We start from the raw sequence: 12,674 nt of genomic DNA, 5'->3' as shown, positions 1-12,674 counted from the left end.
AAAAAAGCTAGAAAAACCATAGATTCCTTCTATACAGAGAAAGAGCAGGTGTCCAACCCCGAGGAAGTTGACAGCAGAGAATCAGATAACAACCTAAAGGGGAACGATTCCTGCCCCCCATCACATAACTCTCTCCTAGAAGAAGCTCTTAAGAAATTGAGGGAGATCGAAGAAAAATGGGGCAAGGAAAGGGAAGTTATGATAGAGAATAACAATGTCCTGAAATTGGAGTTGGAAAAAATAAAGAATTCACAGGAGATGCAGGGAAACAAAATTAGTGAATTAGAAAAGGTTAAAAAAACACAGGAAAGTAGGATATCTGAATTGGAAAAGATAAAAAAGTCTCAAGAAAATAGAATTTCTGAATTGGAAAAAGAAAATAATTCTCAAAAAAAAAATTAGGGAAATGGAAAAAAACTCAATAGAGCAAAATAATTCATTTAAAAACGAAATTGGGCATTTACAAAAAGAACTAAAAACTGTGAAAGAAGAAAATAACTCCTTAAAAGTCAGGATGGAACAAATAGAAATGAATGATTCACAGAGAACCCAAGAATCAGTCAAACAAAACAAAAAAAATGAGAAGCTGGAGAACAACGTCAAATACTTACTGGGAAAATCTATAGACCTGGAAAATAGATCTAGGAGAGATAATCTGCGGATTATTGGACTTCCAGAAAACTATGACCAAAAAAAGAGCCTAGATTCTATTTTACAGGAAATTATCAAAGAGAACTGTCCAGAGATAATAGAAACAGAAGGGAAAGTAGATGTGGAAAGAATTCATCGAACTCCTTCTGAAATAGACCCTAAAAAAAGAACACCACGGAATATTGTGGCTAAGCTGCAGAATTACCACACAAAGGAGAAAATCCTGCAAGCAGCTAGAAAAAAACAATTTAAATACCAAGGTGCCACAATAAGGGTCACCCAAGATCTGGCTGCCTCCACATTAAAAGATAGAAGGGCCTGGAACCTGATATTCCGAAAGGCAAAAGATCAAGGACTGCAACCAAGAATGAACTACCCAGCTAAGTTTAGCATCTTTTTCCATGGAAGAAGATGGTCATTCAATGAAACAGAGGAATTCTATATGTTTCTAAGAAAAAAACCAGACTTAAACAAAAAATTTGATCTACATCCACAAGACTGAAGAGAAACAGAAAAAGGTACACAGAACCCTTGAGAACTGTAACTTTGTTGTGGGTATATAAAAAATACTCAAGGATAATTTGATTTTACTGATATAAAAGAAAAAAAGGGGGGTGTGGTAAAGGGAAGGAGGTCGGTTCAGAAAAAGGGGAAGGAGTGATAAAAAGAGGGAAACTACATCCCAGGAAGAGACATAGAAAATACACCATATCTGAGGGAACTTAGTGAGGGGGAGAATCATTGTGTGAATCTTACTCTCATCAGAAGAGGCTCAAAGAGTAAATAATTAACATATTTGTTTTTCAGAGAATTTTCTCTCACCTCATTAAAAGGGGGGAGAGGAAAAGGGGAAAGGAAAAGGAGAATAAGTGAAGGGACTTGGAGGGAGGGGGGAGGGATCCTAAAAAAAAAAAAAAAAAGAGGGAGGGTTGCGCGTCACAAGGGGGGTCTGTAAATTAAATATCGGGGAGGGGGATCAGGGGGGTCAAGGGAAAAAAGTATAATCTGGGGATAATACGATGGCAGGAAATACAGAATTAGTAATTTTAACTGTAAATGTAAATGGGATGAACGATCCCATCAAACGGAGACGGATAGCAGATTGGATCAAAAAGCAGAACCCTACAATATGTTGTCTACAGGAAACACACTTAAAGCAGGGAGATACATACAGAGTAAAGGTAAAAGGTTGGAACAGAGCTTATTATGTTTCAGGTAAAGCCAAAAAAGCAGGGGTAGCTATCCTTATCTCAGATCAAGCAAAAGCAGAAGTAGATCTCGTTAAAAAAGATAAGGAAGGAAACTATATCCTGCTGAAAGGTAGCATAAATAATGAAGCCATATCAATACTAAACATATATGCACCAAGTGGTATAGCATCTAACTTTCTAAAGGAAAAGTTAAGAGAACTGCAAGAAGAAATAGACAGTAAAACTATAATAGTGGGAGATCTCAACCTTGCACTCTCAGATTTAGACAAATCAAACCACAAAACAAACAAGAAAGAAATTAAAAAAGTAAATAGAACATTAGAAAAACTAGGTATGATAGACCTTTGGAGAAAACTGAATGGCAATAGGAAGGAATATACTTTCTTCTCAGCAGTTCATGGATCCTATACAAAAATTGACCATATATTAGGACATAAAGATCTCAAAATTAAATGTAGGAAGGCAGAAATAATAAATGCCTTCTTCTCAGATCACAATGCAATAAAAGCTACATTCAGTAAAAAGTTCGGGGTAAATAGACCAAAAAGTAATTGGAAACTGAATAATCTCATCTTAAAGAATGACTGGGTGAAAGAGCAAATTATAGAAACAATTAACAATTTCACCCAAGATAATGATAATGATGAGACATCATATCAAAATCTTTGGGATGCAGCTAAAGCAGTAATAAGGGGAAATTTTATATCTTTAGAGGCTTATTTGAAGAAAATTGAGAAAGAATTGGGCTTACAACTTAAAAGGCTAGAAAAAGACCAAATTATAAACCCCCAACCAAAAATTAAACTCGAAATACAAAAATTAAAAGGAGAAATCAATAAAATTGAAAGTAAAAAAACTATTGAATTAATAAATAAAACCAAGAGTTGGTTTTATGAAAAAGCCAATAAAATAGATAAACCTTTGGTAAATTTGATCAAAAAAAAGAAAGAGGAAAATCAAATTGATAGTCTTACAAATTAAAAGGGGGATCTTTCCACCAATGAAGAGGAAATTAGAGAAATAATAAGGAGTTACTTTGCCCAACTTTATGCCAATAAATTTGATAACTTAAGTGAAATGGATGACTTTCTCCAAAAATATAGGCTCCCTAGATTAACAGAGGAGGAGATAAATTGCTTAAATAGTCCCATTTCAGAAAAAGAAATAGAACAAGCTATTAATCAACTCCCCAGGAAAAAATCCCCAGGGCCAGATGGATTCACATGTGAATTCTACCAAACATTTAAAGAACAATTAGCCCCAATGTTATATAAATTATTTGAAAAAATAGGGGATGAAGGAGTCCTACCAAACTCCTTTTATGACACAGACATGGTACTGATACCTAAACCTGGTAGATCGAAAACTGAGAAAGAAAATTATAGACCAATCTCCTTAATGAATATTGATGCTAAAATCTTAAATAAGATATTAGCAAAAAGACTTCAGAAAATCATCTCCAAGATAATACACTATGATCAAGTAGGATTTATTCCAGGAATGCAGGGCTGGTTTAATATTAGGAAAACTATTAATATAATTGACCATATTAATAATCAAATTAATAAGAACCATATGATCATCTCAATAGATGCAGAAAAAGCATTTGACAAAATCCAACATCCATTCCTACTAAAAACTCTTGAGAGTATAGGAATAAATGGATTATTCCTTAGAATAATCAGGAGTATATATTTAAGACCGTCAGTAAGCATAATATGCAATAGAAATAAACTGCAACCTTTCCCAGTAAGATCAGGAGTGAAACAAGGTTGCCCACTATCACCATTACTATTCAATATAGTACTAGAAACGCTAGCCTCGGCAATAAGAGCCGAGAAAGAGATTCAAGGAATTAGAGTAGGAAATGAGGAAATCAAACTATCACTTTTTGCAGATGACATGATGGTATACTTAGAGAACCCCAAAGACTCTGCTAAAAAGCTACTAGAAATAATTCAAAATTTCAGCAAAGTGGCAGGATACAAAATAAATCCACATAAATCCTCGGCATTTTTATATATCACTAACAAAATGCAACAGCAAGAGATACAAAGAGAAATTCCATTCCAAACAAATGTTGAGAGTATAAAATATTTGGGAATCCATCTACCAAAGAAAAGTCAGGAATTATATGAGAAAAATTACAAAACACTTGCCACAAAAATAAAGTCAGATTTAAATAATTGGAAAGACATTCAGTGCTCTTGGATAGGCCGAGCGAATATAATAAAGATGACAATACTCCCCAAACTAATCTATTTATTTAGTGCTATACCAATCAGACTCCCAAGAAACTATTTTAATGACCTAGAAAAAATAACAACAAAATTCATATGGAAGAATAAAAGGTCAAGAATTGCAAGGGAACTAATGAAAAAAAACTCAGAGGAAGGTGGTCTAAGTGTACCTGATCTAAAGCTATATTATATAGCAGCAGTCACCAAAACCATTTGGTATTGGCTACGAAATAGACCGGTAGATCAGTGGAACAGATTAGATACAAAGGACAAAAAAGGATACATCTATAGCAATCTAATCTTTGACAAACCCAAAGATTCCAACATTAGGGATAAAAATTCATTATTCGGAAAAAACTGTTGGGAAAACTGGAAATTAGTATGGCAGAAATTAGATATGGATCCACACTTAACACCATATACCAAGATAAGATCAAAATGGGTCCATGATTTAGGCATAAAGAGGGAGATAATAAATAGATTAGAGGAACAGAGGATAATCTACCTCTCAGACTTGTGGAGGAGGAAGGAATTTATGACCAGAGGAGAACTAGAGATCATTATTGATCACAAAATAGAAGATTTTGATTACATCAAACTAAAAAGTTTCTGTACAAATAATACTAATGCAAACAAGATTAGAAGGGAAGTAACAAATTGGGAAAATATTTTTAAAAACAAAGGTTCTGACAAAGGTCTCATTTCCAAAATATATAGAGAACTGACCCAAATTTATAAGAAACCGAACCATTCTCCAATTGATAAATGGTCAAAGGATATGAACAGACAATTCTCAGAGGAAGAAATTGAAACTATATCCACTCACATGAAAGAGTGTTCCAAATCACTACTGATCAGAGAAATGCAAATTAAGACCACTCTGAGATACCACTACACACCTGTCAGATTGGCTAAGATGACAGGAACAAATAATGACAAATGTTGGAGGGGATGTGGGAAAACTGGGACACTAATACATTGCTGGTGGAGTTGTGAAAGAATCCAGCCATTCTGGAGAGCAATCTGGAATTATGCCCAAAAAGTTATCAAACTGTGCATACCCTTTGACCCAGCAGCGCTACTACTGGGATTATATCCCAAAGAAATACTAAAGAGCGGAAAGAGACATATATGTGCCAAAATGTTTGTGGCAGCTCTTTTTGTTGTAGCTAGAAACTGGAGGATGAATGGATGTCCATCAGTTGGAGAATGGTTGGGTAAATTGTGGTATATGAAGGTTATGGAATATTATTGCTCGGTAAGAAATGACCAGCAGGAGGAATATAGAGAGGCCTGGAGAGACTTAAATCAACTGATGCTGAGTGAAATGAGCAGAACCAGAAGATCACTGTACACTTCAACAACAATGCTGTATGAGGATGTATTCTGATGGAAGTGGAAATCTTCAACATAAAGAAGATCCAACTCACTTCCAGTTGATCAATGATGGACAGAGGTAGCTGCACCCAGAGAAGGAACACTGGGAGGGGAATGAAAATTGTTAGCACTAATATCTGTCTGCCCAGGTTGCATGTACCTTCGGATTCTAATGTTTATTGTGCAACAAGAAAGTGATATTCGCACACATGTATTGTACCTAGACTATATTGTAACACATGTAAAATGTATGGTATTGCCTGTCGTCGGGGGGAGGGAATAGAGGGAGGGGGGGTAAATTGGAAAAATGAATACAAGGGATAATATTATAAAATATATATATATATATATATATATATATAATAAAAAAAAACTTTAATAAAATAGTAATTTAAAAATAAAGTAAAATTAAGGAATAAAAAAGAAAAGGACTAAACCCACAATTACTTCCATCTTTGCTTTGCTCTGGCAGAACCCAATCAGGTACTGTCAACTGTGATGTTAGCAGATTTCCTTCAGAAACCCAATGGCTCTGCTTTCCAGATGGTATCATTGCCATTTTCTCTCTTACTCAGGTTCCTAGAGGAAGTAGATTATGCCTTTTCTCTTTTCATTCATTATTCCTTCTGGTGCATGTTTAGGGCCTTCCAAAGTGTGAAATCTGGATCTTCTAGGTTCTATTACACAATCATTTTGTACAAAGTCTTGTAAACCCCCTTTTTTCTCTCTTTTCACAGAACCAATTAGTTCAAGTTCTCCTCACCTTTCAGACTGGCCATTACAATAAGCTTCTAATTGAAATTCCTCACTCAAGCTACAAACATACACATACACACACACACACACACACACACCACACACGGAGAGAGATACAGAGACAGACACAGTGAGACAGAGACAGAGAGACACATTCAGAGAGAGAGAGGAAAAAGAAAACACCATACACACACACACACACACAAAGAATCTAATCCATTCTCCATTTAGCTGCCAAAGTAATTTTCCTCAAGCTTAGCTCTGATCATGCCATTTCTGTGTTTCCATAGCTAATAATGCCTTCCCCTCTCATACTACTTGCCATTTTCTCTGCATCTTAAATCTACCTCTTCGTGCACATGGTTTCTCCCTTAAAAATGTAAGGTCTGTGATTTCTTCTTTTTTTTTACACATTCCTTTTTATTTTTCTTTGTAACCCCAATGTTTAGCACAACCTCTGGCATATAAAAAGCATTTAATAAGTGTTTCTTGGTTGATTGATATATAAGTGACCTTGGGCAAGACTGAATTTCTTCAACAGGAAGAAGAGAAGCATAAAATTTGGGGGGCAGTGAGCAAATGTATTGATAATAAAAAAATTGGCAGTTGAATGAAAGATTGTTGTAACACTGAAAGAAAAGTACCAGAGATGTTTCAATTTAATATACTAATGTTCATTTAGCCCTTACTATATACCTAAACTTGAATTGGATGTTGATGGATATAAAATAATATGTAGACTAGTGGGTAATATTTCTTTAGTACTTTATGTCCAATAACAATTGGCTATTCATAATAACACTAAGATTTAGGCAGTGCAAAGACTATTATCTACATTTTACAGATGTGAAAATTTAGGCCTCAGAATGGACAAGTAAATTTTCCAAGGCTCCAAAGGAAGGCTCATTCAGTTCTTAATAACATTTAGGCTGAGCTGAGATAAAGGAAAATAGAGCCCAAGTTTTATAGACTCATAGTCAGAGTCAGAAAGAACTTTAGCAACTATAGCTAATGTAAGTCATTTATTTCACAGAGGATTAAAAAAGAAAACTGGAATTGATGTTAGAGAAAGGACAGGAATCTACTTCTGAATCCCAGGCCAATGCACTTTCAACCAGGTTGTTGAAATATCTCCTTCCTTATGCTTTTGGTACCAAAATACCCTGGTCACAAAATGTAAACCCACAACTAAGGAGAGGAGGGAGACTTAAATGCTTCATCATCACCCCTTCTACAGCCTATCCATCCCTTTTCTCCCAAAGGAACCAATGTGATACACAGGGGGTTTTGGATAATCTACTCTCCCTGCTTCCATTTCCCCTTCATTAGCTAGTCATAGTCTACCTGACCATGTCCACCACCACAAAAGTCCTATTCTGTCACTAAGTTTAGCTAATAAATTCTAATTTCTTCAAAAAACAAAACTGGTAAGTACTAAACCTTTTTTTGGGCTTAGATCCAACCACTATGTTCCTTTTCACTCTCTCTAAGTTGTCTTGATCCTGCACTTCCCTTCCCATTTGCTACTCAAATTTATATGTTGGGACCCCCAACTCCTGAATGATGAATATTTGTCATTTTTACCCCAGGTCCAAACATTCTCAAAGTATCATTTAATCCTTCTCATATTTCTTTCTTAGTCCTCACCACTCCCCAACATCATCTTTCCAATCATCAACTCTACTAGCCCTGAAATGATATACCCTTTACTTCTTTCCTGTCCCTTGTTTCCTTCCTTATGTGTGCTATGTGGTCTTAGCCTTAATAAATATCATCTACCTGAAGGTAAATACATATTACAAGAGATATTTATGAGCTTGAACAGTTCGCTTAGGTAAAATGGCTATGGCGAGACTTTCATTCTTTACCTTCTCTTTAAACCATAATTGTCAAAATGTAGAATCATGCTTTAATTCTCACATTAGGCTTTAATACAGGAAGGGTCCTTAGAGATTTTCTAGTTGAGGGTTTTCCTATCTTTGAAATGCTGACTTCTGGGAGAAATGGAGAGTCATTTTAAGAGATTCCTGAATCCATATATTTTATTAATAGCTTCCATTTTCAAAATATAGGCAAAGATAGCTTTCAATACTCACCTGTGCAAAACCTTATATTCCAAATTTTTGTCACTCTCTTCTTCCCAGCTCCTTCCCTAGACAGCAAGTTATCCAATATATGTTAAACATGTGCATTTCTTCTATACCTATTTCCACATGTATCATGCTGCACAATAAAAAGTCATTTCAAAAAGGAAAAAAAATGAGAAACAAAATAAGCAAACAGCTAAACTAAAAAGGTGAAAATATTTTGTTGTGAACCATATTCAGTTCCCACAATCCTCTCCCTGGGTGTAGATGGCTCTCTCCATCACAAGTCTATTAGAATTGGCCTGAATCACCTCATTGTTGAAAAGAGCAGGTCCATCAGAATTGATTGCTGCATAATTTTGTTGCCGTTATGTACAAAGTTCTCTGGCTTCTACTCACTTCACTTAGCATCAGTTCATAAGTCTTTCCAGGCCTTTCTGAAATCATCCTTCTGTTGATTCATAATTTAATGGTACTCCCATCAAATAGATCAATTCTATGTCACTGATAAAAATGAGTTATACATGTTAAACTATATTATTACGTACAACTATAGTTTATTAGTTACATTATTGTATATTATGTATTTCATATATGCATATATATTCAAATACACACAATGGATTATTATCTGATCAATAAGCTCTAATTAAAATTAAAAGAATAACTAGAAGCAATGATCTTATATGATATCCCTAACCAATTGCTATTAACTGAATACAAAACATTTTTGTGACATACAAGGGGTTTTAATATTCAAAAATTTGATTGGCCATTGATTTACTCCACTTGTCTTATTTATTTTTTAACAAATGGAAAACTGAGGCCAAAAGAGGAATAGAGTTTTGTCCAGTGCAGTGAAGAGCAGAAGGAGTTGAGCTCAGGTCATTTGACTTAAGATGTTTTACTTTTGCCACTGTATCTTGCAGTATTTTTGAGAGAATTTTTCAGGGCAGAAGAAGGTCATCTCAGTCTAAGATAGTTTAAGCTTTGGGAGATAAAATTTCTTTTTAAACAGGTATCCTTAAAAAAAGTAATGAGCCAAGAGTCTTAGCAGTGTGACCTTGGCTATACTACTTTCCTTTTCTCCAAGGTCCCCTCCAAGTTTGACATTCTGTGGTTCTACAATTTGACCTTTAATTTATGGCATGGTTACAAGCACCTATTCTTTCATGGTGGTTTAATAAATACTGAAGAACCATTCTTGTCTTGGAATTTTTCAGTCTCCCTTCTCAATGCCAACTTGTTAGTTGTCATTTCTCTGGTGTTACTTTTACAGGCAACTAACATGAATCTGTCTTCTTGTTCTGCTGTACTTTAGGAAAATTATCTGAGTCTAACATGATTTGGGGTTGAATCTTAGTTATATGTAAACTCTAAACAGTAACTATTAATATTTTTCATCTAGAATAACAGCATTGATGATATAGCAAAAATGGCATCTTACGGGTCTAGTCAAGGAGGGAGAATAAAATATTTTTCCATTTCCTTATTCAGGGGCTTCCTCCCTGAAGTTATTACAAGGGAGAGTGATGGACTAGACCTGAAATTAAATCCTTTCTCACATACTAAGTTCTAAGCAAGTCACTTAACTTTTGTTTGAGTGAGTTTCCTATTCTATAAAAATAGGGAAAATAGAAATATCCCAATGATGCTGTGAGGGCTAAATTATATATTATTTGTAAAATACTTTGAAAAGCTGAAAGTGTTATATAACTACTACCTATTATTGTTATTGTCATGGTACCCCCTTTTCTAAGTCCCATTTCCTCTCCAAACTCCAAAGGGGTCTAATGATATGATATTTTTACCTGTTTGTAGGTCCAGAACCATGCAGTTTGGATTACCTGTCTTATGAGGAGACCAAATAGTTCTGGGAATATGTTTAACTTGGACATCTTCAGGGCTGTTCTTCCAATAGAAAAGTATAGAGGAAGGCAAATGAATGGTCAATTAGAGGAAGTTACAGAGAAATTCCCCATCATTGTGAGTCAATGATGATTTTTGGAGGACCACAGGACAATGATGTTTGTTAGTTACTAGAAGGTACAAGGGGACAAGTGGGATGCTCTAAAATGTCACCACTCTGGTCAGACTTTGAGTTATCTCACCCTAATTTAAAAGCCTGTTTAAAAGGCACTTTAAGCTATAGGCAAATTAATGTGTTCTTCAAATCGGGGATTCTATTTCCTGCCTCTTCCCTGTGGAAGTTGCTCCTTATGGTTGGAATATTTCTCAATCTCTTGGAAGCCCCAGCTTCCTTTAAAGCTTAACTCAGTTTCTTTCTTGGACAGCTAAGTGACACAGTGAAGAGAATGATGGACCTGAAGTAAGAAACACCTGAGTTCAAATCTGGCCTCAGATACTCACTAACTATGTGATTATGGAGAGGTCATTTGACCCAGTTTCCCTCATTTTCCCCATCTGTAAAATGAGCTGGAGAAGAAAATGGAAAATCACTGCAGTATATTTGACAAGAAAACTCCAAATGGGGTCAAAGCTTGGACACAACTGAACAACAAAAGGAAGGTTTTCCTCATCCCATGATTATTTGTTATATCGGCCATCTCCAGTTGTCTTGACTTATATCTTGACAATGGACTGTAATCTCTGGAGGATAGAGTGAGACTGATGACTTTGTTCAAATCTAACTCACTTAAACCCAATTCATGAGCTAATCAAGACATTCCCCTTGCCATGTCATTGGAGTGGAGGAGGAACAACAACAATAGTTTTTGCTGTTGTCTTCCTTCTGAAATGACCTTATATTTACTCATCTGTACATATGCTGAACCTTTCCCCTTGATTCCCTTCTCCACTCCCAACTTAGAGCCAAAGATCCTTAAGGAAAATAAGTCTTCCTTCTCATTCTTCCTTTGTTTCTCTAGTATATGGTATCATGCTTTCCCTCTGGGCACTTAATAAAAAATTCTTACAATGCAATGCAATCAATTGAATTGAATTGAACTGGATTGAATCGGAGAGTTTGGACTAAATTCTACAAGCTAAATTAGAAATAATCAACAGAGAAAGGACACTACCATTTCTAAAGATGAATTAGAACTATTCTTAGGAGAATTCCCCCATCACCACTCACCCCAAGCCTCTACCTCTAACACCCAAACACATGTAAAAACCTGAAATTTTAAAATCTGCTATGATTTCAGAAACTGATACTTGAGGTCTTTATGACTTATTTGTGAAGTGGGCTGCAAAAAGACAGAATCCAAAGAATTAAGTACATGTGACTGCTGTTCAGTAACCCAAAGTCTTTTGTGGTGGGGTTTTGAGAGTTGATTCTGGAGTTGACATTTTCACATATTTTTGTGAATGATAAGCCATTTAAACACATTCCATTTAATCCCAATTTTTTCCCTGGTAAAGAGGAAGACCATAGGTTTCTCTTTTTCAGAGAATAACTCTGAAGGCTCTCAGTTATGGCACAGAATCAGACATATACACCCCCACACACACACAGACCCGTTTTTACTCTCCAGTTCCTTATCCTTACTCCCCAGTTGTTAGATGAGTAATAGAAAAAGGAACTCTTCATCTCATTGACACCTTCGAAGAGTATGTAACAAACTGCCTCATCATTTCAATTAAGCTTCAGCTGCTTGCTGTCTGCATTATTGAAACAGTGCCAATCAAAAAGTCACCACTATGGTAAACTCCATAAATCTTCATTGACTCAAAATGATGGGGAATTTCTCTGTGACTTCCTCTAATTGACCTTTCCTCTACCTTCCTCTACACTTTTCTATTAGAACAACAGACCTGAAGATGCCCAAGTTAAACATACTCCCAGAACTATTTGGTCTCCTCACAAGACAGATGAACCAAACTATATGGTTCTGGACCTACAAGTAGGTAAAAACATCATATCAAAGGCTAGATCTATAGTTTATATATTTCCCTCCAGGCGTAGTTTAGAAATTATTTCTGACCTTTAAAATTTTGTCATGTCAACCCCTATTCAAAAACTGTTCCTTATTTCCTCCAGGATCAAATATAAAATTCTGGATTTTATGTTTTAAATCTCTTTGGAACCTGCCACCAGATTGCTTTTCTGGTTATCTTATACTATACTCTACCATCTATTCAACAACCCACCATCTATGAACTCCTTGCTGTTCTTGATATATGTAATTTTATTTCTGAATGCTGGTTATTCTCCCCATGCTTGGAATCTTCTTCCTTTCATCTCTGTCTTCTATATACCTTGGCGTTTTTCAGGTCCCATCTTTGGCAAGGAGCTCTTCCTAATTCCTCTGTAATAATGCTAGTGTCTTTCTTCTCTTGATTATTTCCAAATTATCTTGTAGAATTTGAATTCAAATATATTTTATATG

The sequence above is a fragment of the Sminthopsis crassicaudata genome, chromosome 2 (genome assembly GCF_048593235.1).
Source record: "Sminthopsis crassicaudata isolate SCR6 chromosome 2, ASM4859323v1, whole genome shotgun sequence".
Taxonomy (NCBI): domain Eukaryota; kingdom Metazoa; phylum Chordata; class Mammalia; order Dasyuromorphia; family Dasyuridae; genus Sminthopsis; species Sminthopsis crassicaudata.
This window is presented reverse-complemented; position numbering follows the sequence as displayed.